We start from the raw sequence: 22,656 nt of genomic DNA, 5'->3' as shown, positions 1-22,656 counted from the left end.
AAATCTGACATTTCCAGCAGACATACTAGAATTAAGATCATCCCTCAAAGATTAATACCGCCTTGATGCCCAGACCTTCCCTAGGCTCTAACCCCACTCAGAAATTAATAAGAACTATTAGGATTTATTAAACAAGGCTTGACATTTGTTAATGAAATAATTTATTGAAATATAACCCCTAGTGTATAACTAATTCAATCAATTTTCACAAAATGAACCCAATGTTGTATTCAGAACAGATTCAAAAAGATGAGTCCATGCTCTTTTCCCAGTCACTTAATATCTTGACTTCAATTATGGATTAGTTTTGCCTGTTTTTAAATTTGTGTAAGTTGAACCATGTTGTAGATGCTCTTGTGTCTGCAATATTTTTTTTCTAAGTTGTACTTAGGAGATTCATTCATGATGATGTATGAAGTAGCTCATTCAGTCTCATTGCTGTGTCGTAGTCCATTGTATGAGTATACAATAGTATTTTGTAACTATTCTACTGATAAAAATTTAGGTTTTTGTCAGTTTGAGGGTAATTATAAACAGTATGGTTGTACACATTATAGCAGATCCTTTTGTGCATAGATGTACATTTCTGAAAGTATAGACTTAGGAGTAGAATCACTGGCTGACAGTTTTGCTTATGTTACACTCTAGCAGACACTGACAAGTGGTTTTCCAAAGTGATTGTACCAATTCACATTCTAGCTAGGGTGTTCTTTTTCAGTATGACATCTTTGTCATCGAGAATTATAGTGTTTAGTTCATTTGCATTTACTACAATTAGTGATATATGTGGACATGTATCTACAGTCTTCCCTTTTGTCTTCTGTTTCCCTTTGCTCTCCTTTCCTGCCTTTTGAGTTAATCATCTTTTCAATCACTCAGTTTTCCTCTGTACCAGCTTGTTAATATCTTTTATCTATGAGAGTTTAAAACTGCACATTTGATTTATTGCAAGTTAATATAAATTAAGATTCTATCACTTCCTAGACAATGCCAGGATCTTGGAATATTTTAACTCCATTTACAATTTTCCATCTTTTTGTATTACTGTTATACTACATTTTAATTGTATATATATTTCAAACCCGACCAAGACAGATTACTGTTTTGTATCATTATTAATACAATGACTTTATCTGGAATTATTTACATTCATCCTATTTCCATTGCTCTCTGTTCCTTGCATTTTTCCAGTTCTAACTCAGGTACACTTCCCTTACTGCCTATACAAATCTCTTTAGTATTTTTCTTAGTGTGGCTTTTACAGCAATGAATTCTCTCAGGTTGGTTTTTTAAATGTCTTTACTTTTCTTTGAATTATGAAAAATATTTCCACTGGGCATAGATATGTAGGCCAGTGGTTAGTTTATTTCAGTACTTTAAAGATCTCACTATTGTCTTCTGCCTTCCATATTTTGCTGAGAAGTAGGTTGTCCATCTTTCAATTACCTGCTAAAGAGAATTTTTTTCCGGACCATTTAAAATTTTTTCTCCTTTTCATTTTGCTCTGATGTGCCTCATATAATTTCCATTGTATATATCTAGCTTGGGGATATTAGTGCTTTTGGTCTGTTTCAAAGTTTTTCTTCAGTTTCAGAAAAGCAGTATAGGCCACTAGCTCTTCCAGTTTAATTTGTCCTATTCTTACTCTTTGTTCCTTTTGGCACTTCAATTTCATGTATATTCGATGACCCCGTGTCTAACATTGCTCCTTTGTTAAATACATTATATATACACATACACATTTATATATACATGTATGTGTATATAATCTCCTTTGTAATTTTTTGTACCTCTGAAACATAATATGTTATGTATTTTTTTTTAAAGGGGAATAGGGAGTGGGCTTTCTCTGCTTCATCCTGGATATTCTCAACATACTCCATTTTATTAATTTCTTTTACTTTGTCCAATTTGTTTTTAAATTCATGCATTTAATTTATAATTTCAGCTATTGTTTTTATTAGATCTGGGATATCAATTACATTCTTACAGATTCTATTTCTCTGGTGAAAGTTACCATCTTACCATTTGTTGTTAATATATCATTCTGAGTTGATTATTTCTAATCAGTTATTTTAAAGTCAATGTCTGATAACTCCCAAACTGGGACATTTATAAATCTGCTTCTATTGTCTATTTCTTTTTTATTGATAAGCCTAGTGATTTTTGACTCAATTCCAGGTATTTCCTAAGAATATTTTGCCAAGACTAGAGGTGATGATATCTTCTTCGAGATACCTTATCTACTGCTGGGCAGTTACAGTGGAGGGTATATCACCTAAATTCCACCTGGGCCTGTGCTGATTTGAATCTGGTTTTCGAATTTTAAAATGTTCATTCCATTTTTATCTGAATCAGTCACACTCCTAGGTTTCTGCCCTTTAGGGAGTTCCTAACAGAGACCCTTCCTGGGTGTTTACCAAGGCCCTGTCTCCTTGATTTTAAAGAGTTCTATTTAAGTTTGGTTTGTTTGTTTTTGTTTGTTTTTAAGTTTTAAGTAATCTCTGTACCCAGGATGAGGCTCAAACTCACAATCCAGAGATCAAGAGTCACATGCTCCTCTGAGCCAGCCAGGTGCCTCCAGAGCTCTGTTTAAATTCTCAACCTCTCAGGGTGCCTGGATGGCTCAGTTAAGTGTCTGCCTTGGGCTCAGGTCATGATCTCAGGGTCCTGGGATTGAGCCCCGTGTTGGGCTCTATGCTCAGTGGGAAGTCTGCTTCTCCCTCTCCTCCCTGCTCCTACGTGCTCTTTCTTTCTCTCTCTTGAATAAATAAAATCTTAAAAAAAAAAAAAAAATTCTCAACCTCTCACACTTAAGACTTAAGCAAGATTTTGACAGGCCAAAAAAAAAGTTACTTTTGAGGATTTTGTCTATGCTCAGTTTTCTTGTTGCTTCATTGACAGTTTTGGGTGATATCATTAGCAAAATTTCAGTAATATCCTATGTTCTTATAATTCCTAAATGTAAATCTCTGGTCCCAATCTCTCCATCTCTTTACCCAGATACGAAAGGATCATTTCCATCCAAATAGTCTGTGGGATATGTAATTATCACAGCCAAAATTAATATCCATCAAATTATACCAAATATACCAGTTGCCCATCTATGTCACCAAATCTTTTTAATTCCAAATTTAGTTATGCCTACATCTTTTCATGTTCCCTTTATTTCTACTGTATTGCTCTGAGATTCTCTTTTATTTAACACTATTTCCAGAACTTTCTAAGGCATAGATTATCTTCTCATCCACAGCCCTTCACTGGCTTCTAATTCTTGAAAAAGTAACTTTTAAATTACTAAGCCTTAGTGTTTTACAAGTGCTTTCACAGTTTTCCCCAACCCTTCCCCGTATTTTCTTCTTCTTACCCTCTTATGTCTACCCCATTTGTGCCAAACCTCATTGACACGCGAGGCCTTTCCTCACGCTATTAAAGCCAGCTAGAATGAGATTTTCTTCCTTTTTCTTCATTTGGAAAACTTCAAGGTTCATAATATACATTCAGCCTCTGAAGCCTCCATGTTCCTGCTACCAGCAGAATCATCTTCTCTGTGCACACCTTGAAAATAACTTCTATTTTTGAATTTAGAATCTGGAATTCTTATTATGTATTTATCCTTATTTAACTAAAAATTCTTCCTTAAAAATAACCATCTTATTAAATTTAGTATTTCCAGAACCTAGCATAGTATATGACAAAACATTAAACATTTAGTATATGTTAGAATAAAAGTAAATAAAGTTAAGCTTAATATGTCAAAGTCAGTTGTTTTGGGGTCTTACTGTTAAGCTGAGAGACCATCAAACAGCTGACCCAGGCTCAATTTCTAGTCAAAGCAACAATCAATCTGTCTCAAGTTTAGTCCCTTAGAGCACATTGTAAAAGGCCACATTTTCCAGTTTGAGCCTTACTTTTGTCAATTAACTTTTCTCCAATTCTCATTGTAATTTCATAGATTATGCCATTTAACCTGATTTAGTTATCTCACCAATGCCTTGGTCACAATGACAAATGGAAGAAAAGCAAAGTCATTGATGAGCAAAGTAACCCCCAGGACAGAAAGAATAACCTCAAAATGCATCCTCTATAGATCATCAGCAGGTCTTCTTTTAAATACACTCAAAGTGGTGCATGGTAGTGACATCACAGCAAGATAAGTTACTTATTTTAAAAGAAGCTCCAGTGGAAATATCCAGCCCTAGCTCCCTAGTGGTATGATCAATGATGAAGTTTTCCCAGTCTGAACAATTCTAAACCAATAGGATATCTACCCACCCTAAAATGTGAAGCTGGTAGAAGTTTCTACAAATTAGTATGTTTTAAGACTTAAATATGAAAAGCTATGAATTTTTTTTTTTTTTAAGAGAGAAAGCCTGTGTGCGATTGGGGGGTGGGGCAGGGGGAAGGGGCAGAGGGAGAGAGAGAATTTTTTTAAGATTTTATTTGAGAGAAAGAGAGCATGAGAGAGCAAGTGAGCATGAACCAGGGAGAGAGGCAGAGGAAGAGGGAAAAGCAGACTCCTTGCTGAGCAGGGCGCCTGACGTCGGAGCTTGATCCAGGAACCCTGGGATCATGACCTGAGCTGAAGGCAGATGCTTAACTGACTGAGCCACCCAGGTGCCCCAAGAGAAAGAATTCTAATGAGGCTCCATACTCAGCACAGAGCCTGATTTGCGGCTCTATCACACAATCCTGAGATCATGACCTGAGCCTAAATCAAGAGTTAGCCAACTGAGCCACCCAGGAACCCCATGAAATTCAAATTTTAATTTTTTCCTTATGAGCATAGAGCTTCATTCAAAAGAAAGCTTGTGAGTTGGGATATATCAAAAGAGGTTATTTTCATTAAAATCATTTTTCTTTACCTTCCATTTTCTCCTTGACATCTACCCTCTTTTTCATACAAATTCCTCCCTTAAAGAGTTGTTTTATTCATTTGTATGCTTATCCCCCACATAACTTGATTCTTTCTCCTTAGTATTTAATAGAATTGCACCTATCTTTCCAAATCTGGCTGAAATTCTTTTCATAATCATTCCAACATAAAGATCTCACTTTTTCCTGAATTTTGGCACCATTTACTGTAACTACCACATGCTTGTTAATAATCACATATTGCTTTTATATCTGGCTATTTTTCCCCAAATGGACTTTGAGTGATGAAAAAACAACAACTACAACAAAATAGTTAATGTTTCCTTTTTTCATCCTCACACATATCACAGATGCAAGTAACCACAACAGGCACTCAAACATTAGCAGTGTTTAAAAGACTTCACATCAAAAAGAATCAGCAAACATTCAGAACTACAAATTAAGCACCTGAAACACACATTTCATATGAAGTGTCTACTAATAAGACCATTATTACCAATATTTACCAGTATTATTTTCTCCCTAAGATTCTAATTAATATTTTCTGTTAATTGAAATGTTTTCTGTAGGTTTTCAACACCTTTTATATTCTATGATTATTTTCTAGTCCTTATTTATGGTTATTTTTAAACATTAAGTTATCCAGCTTTGTTCTCCTTCTGAAATAGACATTCTTTGGGTGACTTTTACTGAAATCAACAGGACTCCATGCATGGGATTTTCACTCTATTTACCTTTGCCTTTTTTGTTTCTTTTATAATATTCATTGAGCTTAGACACAATTTTTAATTTCTCAGGTGCTTATGCTTGTTTTTATTTCATTTTTCCTCTTTTTTGAACTTCTGTGAATGAAAAAAATGACCTGACAAAGACAGTTTGGTTCAAAAGGGTAAAGTAATACTAAAAATGCTGGGGGTGGGGGAAGGCAAAGTAGTATTCAACATTTGTCAAGAAAATCTGTTTCAAGAGACAGGAACAATTTTGCTACAAGATATTAAACAGAATTTTCCAAGGAACTCCAAGAAGAGATACAGAGGATCTCGGCCAGCCCTAATATCATGGTAACACCTTACCTCCAGCAGTCAAGGTTAGTTAGAATGCAATTAAGATAGCATATTCTATTTTAGGATAAGGGATAAGTTAATTTGTGTAAAATACAACATTTTCTATACCCAGTTCCTTTGAAACATATACAATAGGAGTTACTCACTAGAATATTTCTAAGAATACATTAGAGTGAACTAAAAATTGCTGCATAGTTGCAACATGATTGTTCATTTATACAGAATCTGCCCTTTACTGTTTTTTTTTTTTTTTCTTTTCAAGGGTCTCAGAGTAACCAATCAATGTTAACAGATTTAAAAAGCAGAAGGAAGAAGGGGAAGATACCTCTCATTCGATTGAATTACAGTTGCCTAGAACAATTTCCCTCAACCTTGGCTCTCCTAAATTAAGATATATTCTTTTACAACTCTCTCCTCTTTTTCCATATTCTAATATACCCTGTTCCAGCTTCTACTACACATTCAGAAACAAGAAAATCTTTTCTTGAGCAGAAAAGAAGAATATGATTGAGCCAGGAAGTAGAGAAGGAGAGAAATAAGAGAAGGAGAGAAATAAGAGAAGAGTAAGGAGGAGAGGCAGGAGAATTGCAGGGAAGAGGCTTCTCAGAAGCCAGGAACAGAAGGAAAGAAGGTCATTGTAGAATGAGAGACACGGGAGCCTCTCATCCCAGAACCCAGCATGCTCTCCTCAAGGATATGAGGAATCAGGCATCCGGGCTCTCCAACAAGCACAGGTGTTGAAATCTGAATGCAAGTTATTTCTACTGCTAATGCAGTGCATTTATCCTGCACACTTCTTCCCTCCTGAACAGAATATCTATCCAAAGGAACACAGGGTGCCAGTATGGTTTTAATAATAAGAAATCAGTGTTTTTGGAAACACGTCAAAAGAAATTTTAATGTAGTAAGAGGTCAAAATAGTAAAATCAAAGAATTCATTATTAACACACCATTTCAGAGCCTGTACATAGTAAAAAAAAAAAAAATGCCCATTTCAAAGAGAAACTAACTGCAGCTAAAATTGCTAATCATAAAATAGCTAATAAAATTAGAATATGTAGTTTTTTAAGCTCCTTTTATAATTCCATTTAATTATTTCTATTAGTTGCCTCGTGGAAGTTTCCCCTTAGTTATCTACATTTTCCCAACATGTTTTCCACTTCGGGTATTACATGGGGTGGCAGAGGTGGGGGGGGGGGCGGTCTATGGACTTCAATATCTGATACTAGTATACAAATGGGATGTTTTAACTTCATTGGAGGTCAAGGTCCTCAAAAGTCCTATTAGAGTTCCATGAAGGAATTGCTTTAACTTTCTATAAAATTAAACAGTTAGTGATTTCATTCCAAACTTGACAAGCACACAAGTGCTAGTGTTTCCCTCTCTGGAGAGAGGGATGAAAATTTCTATTTAAGAGATGAACAGCCAGACTTCAGTTATTACACCCTCCTGTTTTTTTCACAACATTTATAGATAGGTCTCAATACCCTCCCCTGACCCTCACCACTACCACCTGTCTTTCTCTCTAGAGAAGCCCCATAATCAAAGAAACAGCATCATAAATTATGGCAGGTATTCCAAGATAGGAATGAGTTCTAGAAATTTCAAAACCAGACCAAAGCACTGAAATGACAGGACTCCAAGCAAATAAGGCATTCCTTCTACAACCAAAATGGCTCCTCCAGAACTTAAGCAGGCTCTCAGAGAAAGAGAAAACCAAACAAAACAAGCCACCAAAATAAATCCTGGTATTTTAAATCCACTTGACAAACTTCTTTTCACATTTATTAAAAGGGTCCAGGAATATAATCCTTCTAAAACTCCATGAATAAGAGAGTACCCTAAGAAGTTGAGGAAATGAAATGTTTTAGGATGGCATGCTCTGAAATGGGCAACATTCTTGGGTGCAGTAGGATAAGGGTGGCAATACTTCATGTGGACCCGTCCAGAAAAAGGAACCCATGGGATTCTGGAACTCTGAGGTCCTGAGCTCCAGAAAATGAAGCCAAACATGACCGAAGAGGCACTGTCCTAGCAATAAGGCCACAATCTGAGAGCTTTGGTAGGGTAGCCAGCCTTCCCAGCTTGCTTGAGTCTGTCCCAGCACTGAAAGTTCAGCAAGGAATCCTGGTATTCAGAGATGCGTGTAAGAAGTTTGGGGAGAAAACAGAAAAACTCATTGGACACTCCAATAAATAGGGACTGAAAGCAACACTTTTTAGTGACAAATGAATATGGCACAGATTGCTCACCTTCTGTATTGCCGTCACTGATTTTCCTAACTGCTAATATTGGCAGTCATGATTTGTAGATCACCATAATGTATTGCCCATTGTTGTGTCAATCGAGTGAGGTGACTTAAGTGTACATCCTAAGGAGGTTGTAATCATGGAAATTAACTGCCCATCTTTGACAATGCCCGAGGACAAACTATTCTGTTTTTTATCCAGATGGTGCTAGTTTACTTTTTAACATTGTAAATATTGTGACCAGGCTTTCCAAGAGGTCAGAGAATGAAAAAGAGAATGAGGACAAAATTAACACATGTAGCATGACCCCAACTTCACCAAAAAGAGAGCTATCAAGCTGTGTTAATGACCAGTGAAAGGATTCAGAAGAGGAAAAAAAAAAAACAAAAAAAAAACACAAAAACACATCCTGCCAATATGCCAAAAAAGAATTTTAGATTGAGCATGATGGAGAAAGGCAAGTGAAAGCAAATATGAATCTCATAAGTTAGGTATGGGATAGGCCAGTAGGTCTTAAATCAGTAACTTTTTCTCAACTTCCCAAGTAAAACCAATGCTCATTTGACAGCACCAGTCACAGGATTAGCCCAGGCCTATCAGAGGAATTCACATGTACAGTCTGATCATTCCCTTGATTTCTCAATGAAACACTAAAGTGACAACTCCTGATGCAGATATGGCAACTAAAGTATGGACAAAACAGAGGGAATTCTGATAGAGTTGTGTTAAACCCTACAGTGTGGAGATGGATTTGACAGAACTTACCAGCCATCATGGTTAAAACAGTGTATCAACAAAAACCTGAATCATAGCACAGTCACAAATGTTTTCTAGCTCTTGAGTAATTTGCTTTGAAAAATGGGGTTTCAAATACACCTTGATTTCTATGAAGATTTTAGTAAAGCCTCAGAAAATAAGATTGTTGATATCCTGTCCAATACAAACTAGACTGTGTTTATCTATCCTCATATGGGACAGGCATGTATAATTTGCCAAATTTGGTAAACATAAATTTTGGCAAATTCCATTCAGTTTATGATGTCTTGTCCAAGAAGAGAAAAGATCTGCCAAATATCCTGCACTCAACACTGCTATAAGGGGGGTGATTATTTTATGCCTAATATGGTGCCTCTGTCCTAAAGTTTTTGGTCACTTATCAGGTTTCTCAAAATATTCAGAAGCACTTCTCAGAAAAGCACTTAATGTGTCTAAGGATAGAACCTTAGACATATGCTGACAAGATAGCCAGCCATAGAAAAGATGTTAAAACATCAGCCCTTGAGAAAATCATATCCTTAAAGTGTGGGAGAAGGAAAAGGACTTTCTCTAATTTGAAAATGCATTGAGGATAAAAATGAAGCGAATTACAGTAGGACAGAAATTTTATACATTTTTTTTAACTACTTGGTAATCCTTGATGAGGCATAAAGAGACTAGAAAAAGATGGACTGATTGTATTTGAGTTCTTCAATATCAAGTGTAGATTGAGACCAAAACATACTACAATAAATTGACTTTTTCTCTTCAACAAATGGTGTTGGGAAAATTGGACAGCCACATGCAGAAGAATGAAACTGGACCATTTCCTTAAACCACACACAAAAATAGACTCCAAATGGTTCAAAGACCTCAATGTGAGACAGGAGTCCATCAAAATCCTAAAGGAGAACACAGGCAGCCACCTCTTCGACCTGAGCCACAGTAACTTCTTCCTAGAAACATCGCCAAAGGCAAGGGAAGCAAGGGCAAAAATGAACTATTGGGACTTCATCAAGATAAAAAGCTTTTGCAAAGCAAAGGAAACAGTCAACAAAACCAAAAGACAACCGACAGAATGGGAGAAGTATTTGCAAATGACATATCAGATAAAGGGCTAGTATCCAAAATCTATAAAGAACTCATCAAACTCAACACCCAAAGAACAAAGAATCCAATCAAGAAATGGGCAGGAGACATGAACAGACATTTTTCCAAAGAAGACATCCAAATGGCCAACAGACACATGAAAAAGTGCTCAATATCGCTCGGCATCAGGGAAATCCAAATCAAAACCTCAATGAGATACCACCTCACACCAGTCAGAGTGGCTAAAATTAACAAGTCAGGAAATGACAGATGTTGGCGGGGATGCGGAGAAAGGGGAACCCTCCTACACTGTTGGGAATGCAAGCTGGTGCAGCCACTCTGGAAAATAGTATGGAGGTTCCTCAAAAAGTTGCAAATAGAGCTACCATATGATCCAGCAATTGCACTACTGGGTATTTACCCCAAGATACAAAAGTAGGGATCTGAAAGGGTACGTGCACCCTGATGTTTATAGCAGCAATGTCCACAATAGCCAAACTGTGGAAAGAGCCAAGATGTCCATCGACAGATGAATGGATAAAGAAGAGGTGGTATATATATACCATGGAATATTATGCAGCCATCAAAAGGAATGAGATCTTGCCATTTGCAACGACGTGGATGGAACTGGAGGGTATTATGTTGAGCGAAATAAGTCAAACAGAGAAAGACATGTATCATATGATCTCATTGATATGAGGAATTCTTAATCGCAGGAAACAAACTGAGGGTTGCTGGAGTGGGGGGTGGGGTGGGAGGGATGGGGTGACTGGGTGATAGACACTGGGGAGGGTATGTGCTCTGGTAAGCTCTGAATTGTGCAAGACTGTTGAATCTCAGATTTGTACCTCTGAAACAAATAATGCAATATATGTTAAGAAAAAAAAAAAAAAGAAGAAGGTAGCAGGAGGGGAAGAATGAAGCGGGGGAAATCGGAGGGGTAGACGAACCATGAGAGACGACGGACTCTGAAAAACAAACTGAGGGTTCTAGAGGGGAGGGGGGTGGGAGGATGGGTTAGCCTGGTGGTGGGTATTGAGGAGGGCACATTCTGCATGGAGCACTGGGTGTTATGCACAAACAATGAATCATGGAACACTACATCTAAAACTAATGATGTAATGTATGGGGATTAACATAAGAATAAAATAAATAAATAAATAATAAATAAATAGACTTTTCATTGTTGGAAATAAGATTGCTTTAGAACTCAAAAAATGTCCTCAGAAAAGGGCAGTGAAGTTAAACAGGACTTTTTCCATCTCTTTACAAAAACTAATTTGACTTTACAAGTTCAGGTTATTCTGTGCTTTAAAACCATTTTCCTTGGGGTGCATGGGTGGCTCAGTTGGTTAAGCGTCTGCCTTCCTCTCAGGTCATGATCCTTCTAGGATCCCAGGGTCCTGCTCATACAGGAGCCTGCTTCTCCTTCTCCTTCTGCCCCCACCCCCGGCTTCTTGTACTATCTGGCTCTCTCTGTCAAATAAATAAAATCTTAAAAACACACAAACAAAAACAACATTTTCCTTGAGAAAGAAAAGTTTAACTTGAGGACACCCAACATTTTTTAAATGATGGCATATTAGATATAGAGAGTAAATTTATAAGTACAAAGGACTTGATTGATAAATAGCTAATTTACCAAAACAAGCCTGGAGATACAAGTAAGTACATATTTTTGGAAAGGTGGAAATTGATTTCTACAAGTTTAAAAACTTGTTTTTGCCAATAAGTAAAATCCTAAATATTCTATGCTTCTTAGACATTTTTGTGGAAAAGCTATTCAGCTTTATGTCTTCACTTTGGACTGACACCAGGATTCCATGTAAGCTGGACTTGAGAAAACCAAAGCTGCAAGTCAGAGTGAATTGTACAGTTGACTGTACTAAGCTTTATCACTACATAAAAGAAAAATGTTCTAAGATCTGCAGGTGAGTCAAAGTAGTATTATTAGGAAAAGACATAAGGAAAATAAAAATATCCTGTAACATGGCAAAGAAATATGTAGCTCTGTAAAGTTAAATATAGGTAAACGTCTGTGTAATTACTCCTATTAAATGTAATATATTTTATTTTATTTTTTTTAAGATTTTATTTATTTATTCATAAGAGGGGGGGGGCAGAGGGAGAAGCAGGCTCCCCGCTGAGCAGGGAGCCCGATGTGGGACTCGAACCCAGGAGTCTGGGATCATGACCTGAGCCGAAGGCAGATGCTTAACCATCTGAGCCACCCAGGAGCCCTAAATGTAATATATTTTAAAAGAATATAAATTCATGTAGCTCAAATAACATAGCCTACAAATTTATATACCCAATAAAGTTTTTTAAAACATTAAAAATAAACCACCACAAAGGGTAAAAAGAAACATTATAAAATATTTTTGTTTGAATTAATCCTATTAATTACTAATGTCACTGTTAACTAGTCCTATTTTGCTTAAATAAAAGTTATGTAACAGAATATAGTATAATTTTATAAATGCTTATTTTATATAAGTTTATGATTAAGTCATAACATATATGTATACAATTATTACATATTATGTTATTTCTTTGTTTGGTATGGCTAGGTCCTGGGTCAGCTTTCTAAACAGTTGGTTACTCCAGTTGGTAGAGAAAGAGAATCCAGATTTGAAGGAAAACATGTATCTATCAGCTTTAACAAATGTTCACAAGCAACTCCCAAATATCATTGGCTTAAGACAATAAAGGTTTACCTCATGGATGCCTTTACTCATTGTTCTTTAGCTGTAACTCTTCTGTTATTTGTCTTTATTCTAGAAAGAAGGCTGAAACAGCCCCTATCTAGGGCATACTGCTGTGGTTGTGGCAGAGAGAAAACAAAGCTTTCTCCTATGTACCACTACCCCTTTGCTGACATCTTATTGAGCAAGTGAGTCAACATTGCAATAGCAAATCCTGTGAGAAAAACAGGATTTCCTAACTCTTCTGCCTCGGTCACTCCCTTCTACTCCCATAGTACACTTACCCCCTCCCAAAGGTAAACCTCATCTACACCCATTGGAGGTAGCTCTGCTCTTCGTCTTCTTTATTTGGAGACTAAGGCTGAAGGAGAGGGCCCTATATAGGGCATGCTGCTTTTATGATAAAAGGAAAGAGTAAGGATAGAACTAGGGTATGGCTTTGCTCACACAGGACATGTGTTATTCTGGTCACACTTTATTAACCAGTTTTAAGTCCCATCAGTGCACCTGCTATCAGCACTGGGATGATGACATTTCCTTGGTTATCAAGTAGGGCAACAGATACTTGGAAACAATTGTCAACCTTCTCAGAAGGGGAAGAAGAGATGCCAAAGTAGAAAGTAAGTTGGCAGTAAAGGTGAAGACAGAACATAAGAGTGATCCTATGAGGCCTGGAGCAACAGCCTTTTTATGAGGTGCCTGAAACTTTGGTTTCAAATGAAGAAAGGATTGCTAACGGCAGTAAACTGCCTCACACATAGCACATGAGCTTAAAATAGTTTCCATCAAAGCATCCTAGACATGATACCATTAGGTACACCTCAAATCTATATTATTTGTGTGGTACCTACAATTCACAAACTACTTTCCTTCATAATATTAAACAGGTATTTGTAACTACTATCTCTCTTACTCTTCCAAGGTTATTTAAAATAGTTTGTGACTGGGCACCTAGATGGCGCAGTCAGTGAGTGTCTCACTATTGATTTTGGTTCAGGTCATGATCTTGGGGTCCTGGGATCGAGCCCCGTGTTGGGCTCTGCACTTAGCGGGGAGTCTGCTTAAGGATTCTCTCACTCCCTCTGCCCCTCCCCTCTTGTGTGCATGCTTTCAAAATAAATCTCAAAAAAGTCTTTAAAAATAAAATAGTATGTGGAGATAATTGATAAATGCCAGTATTCTTGGTCAAAAAACAAACAAACAAAAAACAAAAAACACAACCCACAGAACTATAAGAGGATACTTTTAAACACTATAGCGATCATACATTTTAAGTCCACAGTGAATAAAGAATGACCATTAAAAACTTCCCCATAAATGGTGTAAACTACTTGCTTTTCTACCTCTACTATCAAGTATTTTTTAAAGATCTTATTTATTTGAGAGACAGAGATAGAGTATAAGCTGGGGGGAGGGTCAAAGGGAGAGGGAGAAGCAGACTCCCCACTAAGCAGGGAGCAGGACATGGGCTCAATCCCAGGACTCTGGGATCATGACCTGAGCCTAAGGCAGATGCTTGACTGACTAAGGCACCCAGATGCCCCACTATTAAATATTTTCTGAAATTTCTCCTCCATATGATAAGCTCTGACAGGAGATTTGAAATATTTGAAACAAGATTTGAAATAAATAGGACAAAGCTTATGTGATAGGCTATACAATATTTAAAAATCAATAGTTTCTTATATATCTACAGTTAGAAAATATAATTGGAAAATAATATTCCATTTGTAAAACTTCATAGACTGTAAGGAGAGATTGAACATTAAATGTATTGTCAAATGGAACTGAATTTGTATCCCACTTCTGCCACTTACTATGTGTCTCTCATCAAATTGTGTAGCTTTCAAAGTTTCAATTTCTTCCACTTGTATAATGTAGATAGCAATAATTCTTATCTCACAAGATTGTTGTAAGGAATAAGTAATAACTAAAACTTTTGGAGAACTTGCTGTATGTACAGTGCAATTCTAAGGAATTTGCATAGGTTATCTCAATTCTAACAATGACCCTATGGGGTAGATAACTTCATTAACCATTTTTTTTTTCCCTCCAGATAATAGGAGACCACAAAATGCCAAGTAGGTTGCACAAGGTCACTTGGCTACAAAAAGCAGTGGTGGGATATGAATCCAGGCTGTTTGACTCCAGAACCCAGACACCCAACAACTGCATATCATCCATTGACATTTACTGAGGGGTCACTAAGTTCTTAGGATATATCAAAGGACAAAAGAAAGATTTAGGACCCCAAGGAGGTTACATTCTAGGCAGTGGAAAGGGATAGAAAATACAAACACTAACAATAAATAGGTTATATAGTATGCTAGAAGTCAGTAAACGCTATGGAAAAAGATAAAGGAATCAGAATAAGGACGCATGGAATAAGCCTGATTGGGAAGGTGAAGCATGAGCAAAGACTTGAGAGATAAGAGGAAGTTAGCAAAGCAGGCATCGAGGGAGGGTATTCCAGGCAAAGAGGACTAGAGCAAAAGGCCTAAAGCAGGGTCACTCCTAAGAAAGGAGCTAAGGACAAACACTGCAAGAATGAACTGAGCAAGCCGGACAGCAATAGGGGATGGAACCACAAGTAGAGGAACCAGTTCTTTATCTATGAGATTTTACATGTGTTTTGATTTTTACTCTAAAATGGAGAGCCGTTGCAGTATTTTGAACAGGAATGACAACAATCTAACTTATATTTTAGATTTCACTCCAGTTGCTGTGTTGAGAATGGATTACAGGGGAGCAAGAGAAATTGGGGAGACCTGACTGGAGCTACTGCTGTAATCCAGAAGCAATTGTGTGGTGCTACCAAGGTGGTAGTTGGAGAAGTGGGGAAACACGGTCGTATTCTATACATACAAAAGTAATTCCAACACTAAGATGGGTTAAACGTGAAATGTAAGAGAAGTGGAATAGCCAAAGATGCCAAATTTTCTATCTGATTGGACCTGAGCAACTAAAAGTGCAGGGAGGTTATCAGTGGAGTTGGGAAAGCTACAAAAGAAACATGTTTGGCAAGAAAGGCCAGGGTTTGGGAAGCCTGGGTGGATCCATCAGTTAGGCGTCTGCTTTCGGCTCAGGTCATGATCTCAGGGTCCTGGGATCAGGTCCCGCGTCGGGCTCCCTGCTTAGCCGGGAGTCTGCTTTTCCTGCTACCCTTCCCCCCCTGCTCTTCTGTCTCTCTCTCAAATAAAATCTTAAAAAAAAAAAAAAAAAAAAAGGCCAGGGGTTCATTTTGGACATGTAGAATGTGAGCTGTCTTTTAATCAAGATGGAGCTGTGAGATCAGCACTTGGATACATGACTAAAGAAGTTTATAGAAAAGTCTGTGCTAGACACATAAAAGCATGAGATTTGATGAGATCAAGGATGCTAGTATGAAAAAGAGATGAGGACCAAGGACTGAGTCTGGGAATGCAGCAACATTGGGACATTTTTAGAAAGAGACAGACCCAGCAAAGAAGATTAAGAAGCAGCCAGTCAAGTCATAAATACCAGGAGAATATGTATGTCCTACAGGCCAAGTGAAGGAAGATAAGGGGCATCTGGGTGGCTCAGTCGCTTAAGCATCTGACTCGATTTCAGCTCAGGTCATGATCTCAGGGTCATGAGATGGCACCCCACGTGCTTGTCCCTCTCCCTCTGCTCCTTGTGCTCCATGCCCCCCAACATGAATAAATCATTTTTTTAAATAAAAAAATTTTTTTTTAAAAAAAGGATAATTGTGCTAAATGCTAGTGGATCAAATGCTTCTGATAAGGAAAACTAGAAGAAAATTGATCTTCGACTATTAGATTTAGCAACATGTGGATCACTGAGTTGGCATGGTGATGGCAAAAGCCTAATTCAAGTGCATTTGAGAGAGAATGGGGGCAAATTTTATGGCTTGTGAATTATTACCCAGAGAGAGAGAGAGAGAAAAGGAGGTAAGAAATTGGAGATAGTAGCTCATCCAAGGACATTTACTACAGAGGTGGGCAAATGAATAGCATGCAAGTTGGCAAAAAATAAAAATAATTTTTTTTTCTTCCCTTCCTTTGCTTCCTTTTTTTAAAGATGGAAGTTTATTTTTGTGGGATGGGTAGGGTAGAAAAATTTAATATACTACAAAGCAGGGAAAATGACTGCAGTGATATCCTCAAGTCAGTAAAAGAGATGAGAAAGAATGTGCAAGTGTTGACACTGACTTGAGTTAAAAGCACAGATATCTCATCACTGGTAAAGACAGGGAAGCAGAGCATAGGAGTGCAGGTGTTTCTAGATCTGTGTATGTGGTAGTCAAAGTCTCTTCTGTTTGATTTTTTAATGAGGAAACAAGGTCATTAGTTGATAAGGAGGGATACAGAGGAGGTGGTGTGAGTTTTGGGAAAAAGTGGAGAAGGGGTAAAATAGTCACCTGAGAAAGTAGAAATGTAAATGGGCTAGGACGTGTATCTAGTTGCTTGGCATCACTGTCCCCATAAGGTCTGTGTATTACACTATAGGACAAATAGGTACTACATGCTTAGGGCCTTACATATCATTTGTTCTTTATTCATTGAGCCATTCAGCATGTATTACTGCATGCCGTCCCTTCACTAGGCTAATCCTAAGCACTGGGAATGTAGCATGGATAAGAAAAAATACCTCTGCTTTATGTACTTTATATTGTAGAGAGAGGTGCTAAACTGAAAGTATACAAAATAGCCAAGGACTTGGTTCAGTTAGTAAGAAGTGCTATGAAGGAAAAGCATTAGAGCAGCAATGTGTGGTGTCTTCTAGAAAGTGGTATTTACTTTGAAACATAAACAAACGGAAGCAGGCAGCTTCTGAGAAAATAGCATCCAAGACAAAGGGGAAAACAAGTCAAATGCTCCGAGTCAGAAATGAATGGGCTGTGATGGGGGCAAGAAAAAGGCTAGAATGGTTGAGTTCAGCGAGGCAAAGCCTGAGTAACCTTGGTCAGCCCTGGTCAGAGAGTTTGGATATTTCTTCATGGCAAAGGATTGCATTTGGTTGTTAAGTGTCCAGTACATTCATTGCTGTTTAGGGTACATGGTGGGGTGCAAAAAGGGTTGCAAGGAAGTCCGTTAGGAAGCTGCTGGGTAAAAATGGAAGCTGGTTAGGACCAGGGTTATAACAGTGGAGATGACAAGTGATAGGATCTCAGGCAAATTTCGGAGGACATGCTAATGGAGTGGATGGACATATGAAGATAACGTACATGAAAAAAGTACAGCACTTAGAACATCTGACCTTAGAAACAGGCTGATACAGTTAACAAAGAAGAAAAGAAAAACAATAGCAGACTTGGGAAAGGTCAGAGGCCAATGAAATCAAGATCTTTTATGGACATGCCGATTTTTAGATGCTTAATAGACTTCCATGTAGAAGTGTTGAGGAAGCAACTAGTCATTTAATCTGGAAGCCAAGAGTAGTATTAGGGCTAAAGATAAAGATTTATGTGTAATTTCCAGACTTAGCAAGTTAAAAACAAAACAGGATGTCCAGTTAACTTTGAATTTCAGATGAAGTACTTTCTTAGAAGTGTCTCATGAAACTTGTACTAAAAATCTATTTATCTGAAATTTAAATTTAACTGGATGTCCTGTATTTAATCTCATGATCTATGTCATCAGCATATATTTGATTATTATACCTATTTGTCTTAAAACATCTTCAAAAGAAATGTGTATAATGTAAAGAAATGTATAAGCAGAAAATTGAAAAAAAAAAACCAGGTAATTTAAAATCTGAAGAGGATTCAAAGAAATTGAAATTTTTAAAAAAGATGTATTTTTGCCCATTAAAATATCTTCCATCAATGACTGTAGGAGATGGAAATCTGTGTATTTGGTTAGTATAGCCAAATTAAATATTCCTAAAAACAATTTGGCAGTATGTATCAAAAATCAGTTAAAAAAATGCCAGGAATTCCAGAATGGTCCACCTCAAACCAAGATATACTCTGACATAAAAGGACCTGACTTGCCACCATTATTCAGTGTTAAGGTGCAAATATCACTGGGAAAGGCAATAGGTCAGTTGCTATCAGTCATAAGTTCTTGGTGGTATTCAAACCATTTTCCAGGGCAACTAGTTGGTAACAACATCCCATAGAGAAAACACAGGATACCTAAGTTTTAATAAAAGAAGCAACCCTGAGAACTGTTTGGAGAGAGAATCCCACCCAGAGTCAAGAGGATGCTTTGTAACTAGGAGAGCATCATGAGAACAAGCACACCCAGATATGATAGTCTATCAACTGGGTAGAACCATTACCAAGAAATGGTCAGAACACTTCTAAGTGTAAAGGGCACCACAACTTGAACCTTTGATTATCCCACTTGGAAGAAAAACTAAAAAGAAAATATATTGCAGAGGAAGACAGCATGACTGAGAAAAGGCATTCAGTTCAATCAAGGCAGATCACCATGGTGGTATGGAAAAGGACTCCCCTCTCACCCCTTCTGGATTGTGTCTGGTCTCAGCACCAACCCTATAATAATGAAAACATAGGTTGTGCAGATGTTCGGTAGAACTCACTAGCAGATGCAATCAAGAAAGGGACCCGGGTGAGAACTCACCTAGGGCCTTCTGTTCTCACTTTTGTTAATTTGATAAATGAGTTTTTTGGCACTAGTTCCTTATTTTTCCCTCCACACTCCACAATACTTCCAGAAGAACTTCCTAATTGCCTCTGTACATTAAATCTTTCTAATGATAACAGCATTAACTCAGGCTCACTTTTATTTTGGGCCAAATTATCATCGTTGTACCATACGGAATTAATTAAAATGTAGCCAGGAAAGGCTGCTTTGAACGACAGAGGCAGAGTTTGAGCCTAAAAACCTGTGGGAATCGTCAGTGAGATGTGAAGAACAGCCAGCAGTCCTGCGCCAGAGCCCTGGCTGGTATTTCGAATGCTATTTGTAAGGGAGGGCATGGTGGGCTAGGCGAAGGGGACAGGAAGACAGAGGAAACATGGGTAAGAAATTGAGTTAACAGTTTTAAAAATGAGCCTGGGCCGTTCGAGTGGGGAGCATCATTTGGTGTAATTGCATACGTTCAGCATTTAACATCTCCTGAGATTTAGCTTGAGTTGCGACTTCACACATTTAATGAAGCGAAACTCTCTCAGGCCACCGCAAGACATATCTAAGGATGAAAACCAGTAATTTACAGCTTTAGTGACCTTATTACAGTGTACTTTGTGCTTGGCTGCTCTTCACTCTTATCTGGACCATTATCAAAGGCTCTGTGGAATAGTGGCCATTAGCTACATGCAGACCAAGGGGCTTTGTCTTCTAGGCAGTGACAGGAGGGGGGAAAAATTTTTGAATATTTTACCTTAACTCCTAAGGAAAAAAAAAAATAGCAACATACTCTTTGAAACACTAATATGCATGTGAATGGTGGTGATGAAGCAAAGTCTCCAATAACAAACAAGCCTTGGTGCAAAGGCTTCTCAAAGATGAGCTAATTACACTGACAGCCCAAATAACAATGAGTATTCTCCACTAGCTGATGAATAGCTCCTGATTTTGAGATGCCTAACCTACATCTGCGCTATGGAGATGGAAATAACAACGGGACCAAAACCACCATATTAGCCAGATGCCAGTGGCTCACAGTTGGGGTGGAGGGGGAACCAGGAGTTCAGGTTTTCTCATTTGGATGGGCGTTACTGCCAGAAATTAGCTCCATGGAAGAAGACCCACTTCAACACATGTGCACACATGCACACATTCATTCAATACATGGAGCTCCTACCAAGTACTGAGCAAATTTCTAGGCCAGGAGGCAGACTTTCTGTAAAGAGCTAGATGGAAAATATTTTAGGACTTGTGAGCCACACATGGTGTTTTAGAAATGTAAAAACAATTCTTTGAGAGGCCATGCAAAAACCAACTGCAAGTTATTGTTTGCAGACCCTTGTTGTAGGCACTTGACCCCGACTCCATGACCAAAGTAAAACAAACAATTGCCGTGTCCTTAAGGAGGGTGAAAGAAGGTATGCAACAGAAAACACATGATTAATATCATAAAAAAGATATTAGCAGGTTATTAGTACCAGGGCAAAAAGAACAAAGTAGATCAGGAGGATAAAAAAATATATATATATTTGGAAGAAAAAGACCCTTTGATTTGAGATTTCACGATTTGAGATCACGATGAGAGCACCTCTTAGGAGCTTTTCTGCTGAAGAGGCAATATGGTGCATGGAAAGCCCAGATATTTTAGAGCCCACGCACTTGAAATAACAGCTCTGCCAGTTCAGAGTTGTATGGCCACAAAAAAAGTGGCTTAATATGGTTGGACATTTTTTGCATCTGAAAAATGGGAATCCTGATGCATGACCTGCCATCCTACAAGTTTGCTGTCAGTCTCAGCTGAATTTGTGACAGCACTGTCATTAGGAAAGCAAAAGACAGATTTTTGTAACATCCTCATCAGAGCTGTAGCTACTTAGAAACATGGGTTTTGTTGTTGGTTTGCTTATCAATTACATGAACATGGATGGTGTGCTTACAACAAGGGATGAGAACATAGTTTTAGGTTTCTACGATAAAGACAAGGATATAAGGAAAGAGTAGCCTGTAAGTCAAGAGAAAAGGCATCCCCTCCTATGCAAAGTGGCTTAAAGGACACCATCCACAAGTTTCATGTAACATTCTTTTATAGGATTCTTAAAGTATCATGTGCCATGATAAAGGCTCCCATAAATATGAAGAAATTGACTTATGATGGTTAATGCTGTGCATTCTAATCTGTTTTTAGGGAATAATTAACTAAAGCAGAGATGGTCACCTGGATGAAGATTTATCCAAATAGTGAAACACTTGGTTGGAAGTCAGATGTTCAGGGAGTTCCAATAAAGTGTTTGTACAATTAGGTGCAAGAATTACCAGGACAGCAATCTAGATAGCAAGGCAGAAGTTCACTGGGTTCCCTTGGCTAGTGATGGATGCTGGAAGGTGAAGTTCGACAGCAGAAGAAAGCACATGGGCCCCAAACACATGAATAAACTGACAAGGCCAAAGCGAGGAGTCCAATCTTGGGAACCTAGCAAAAAATAATGTGTGAGTTGAAGAAAAACCTGCCTTAGCCTTCGTGGAATTTCTGTTAACTCTTCAATCACCCACATATCCCTTGAAACTGAAAAATAAGCAGATGTTCTATCCTAGCCCCTCCACTTAGCGGATACTACAGTTTCCCCATGTAGAATCTGGTAGTTCTATCCTAAAATATTACCGAAGCTAGACTACCAAAGAGAAAATGCTTTAGAGTTCGTTTCCTTGAGGGAGTCTCTATGATCATTTCAATAGTCCATTTGAAGGGAAGAAAAAGGTACCACAAAATTCACAAATAGGGAGTATACCTTATAAATACCAGACTTTTAAGTGGCATTCATGATGTGAAAGCATGTTTAAAGAAACCGCTTCATAAAAATGGCACTAAAGAACATACCTGAGCCTATAATTAATCCATTAAATAAAGAGCTTTTCTTTGTAGTTAATCAAAAAGGACCTCTTGGCCCTACACTCACATAGAAGTGAAAAAAATATACACCCGTTTAAAAGCGCTCTTTTTCAGAAGCAATGAAAGAGAAGGTTTACTTTCAGAGACTTCCTGACAACCTGTTACAAAATTATTCCCTTTAACTCAGCCTGAGGCCATTTCATTTCTAAAGATTTCTTCCTGTATAATTAAAGAACCACTGCCACACTCTGGCAAGCTCTACCAAATGTACTTTAAAAAAAAATCTTCTAACTCTAGTTTAACTGGCATTAGTCTGTTTCCTCTCTGTCATCACTGATTAGCAGTCATTTCTCTGTAAACAGAAGCTGTCTAGGTCCTACTCAGCTTGCCCCACTCCCTCTGGTGAGGCACTAAGATGCACCAGTAATGCAAAATTCTCTCTGCAATGTC

This window comes from Neomonachus schauinslandi, chromosome 2, assembly GCF_002201575.2.
Source record: "Neomonachus schauinslandi chromosome 2, ASM220157v2, whole genome shotgun sequence".
NCBI classification, from domain to species: domain Eukaryota; kingdom Metazoa; phylum Chordata; class Mammalia; order Carnivora; family Phocidae; genus Neomonachus; species Neomonachus schauinslandi.
The sequence above is the reverse complement of the archived record's forward strand: the minus strand, read 5'-3'. Positions refer to the sequence as shown.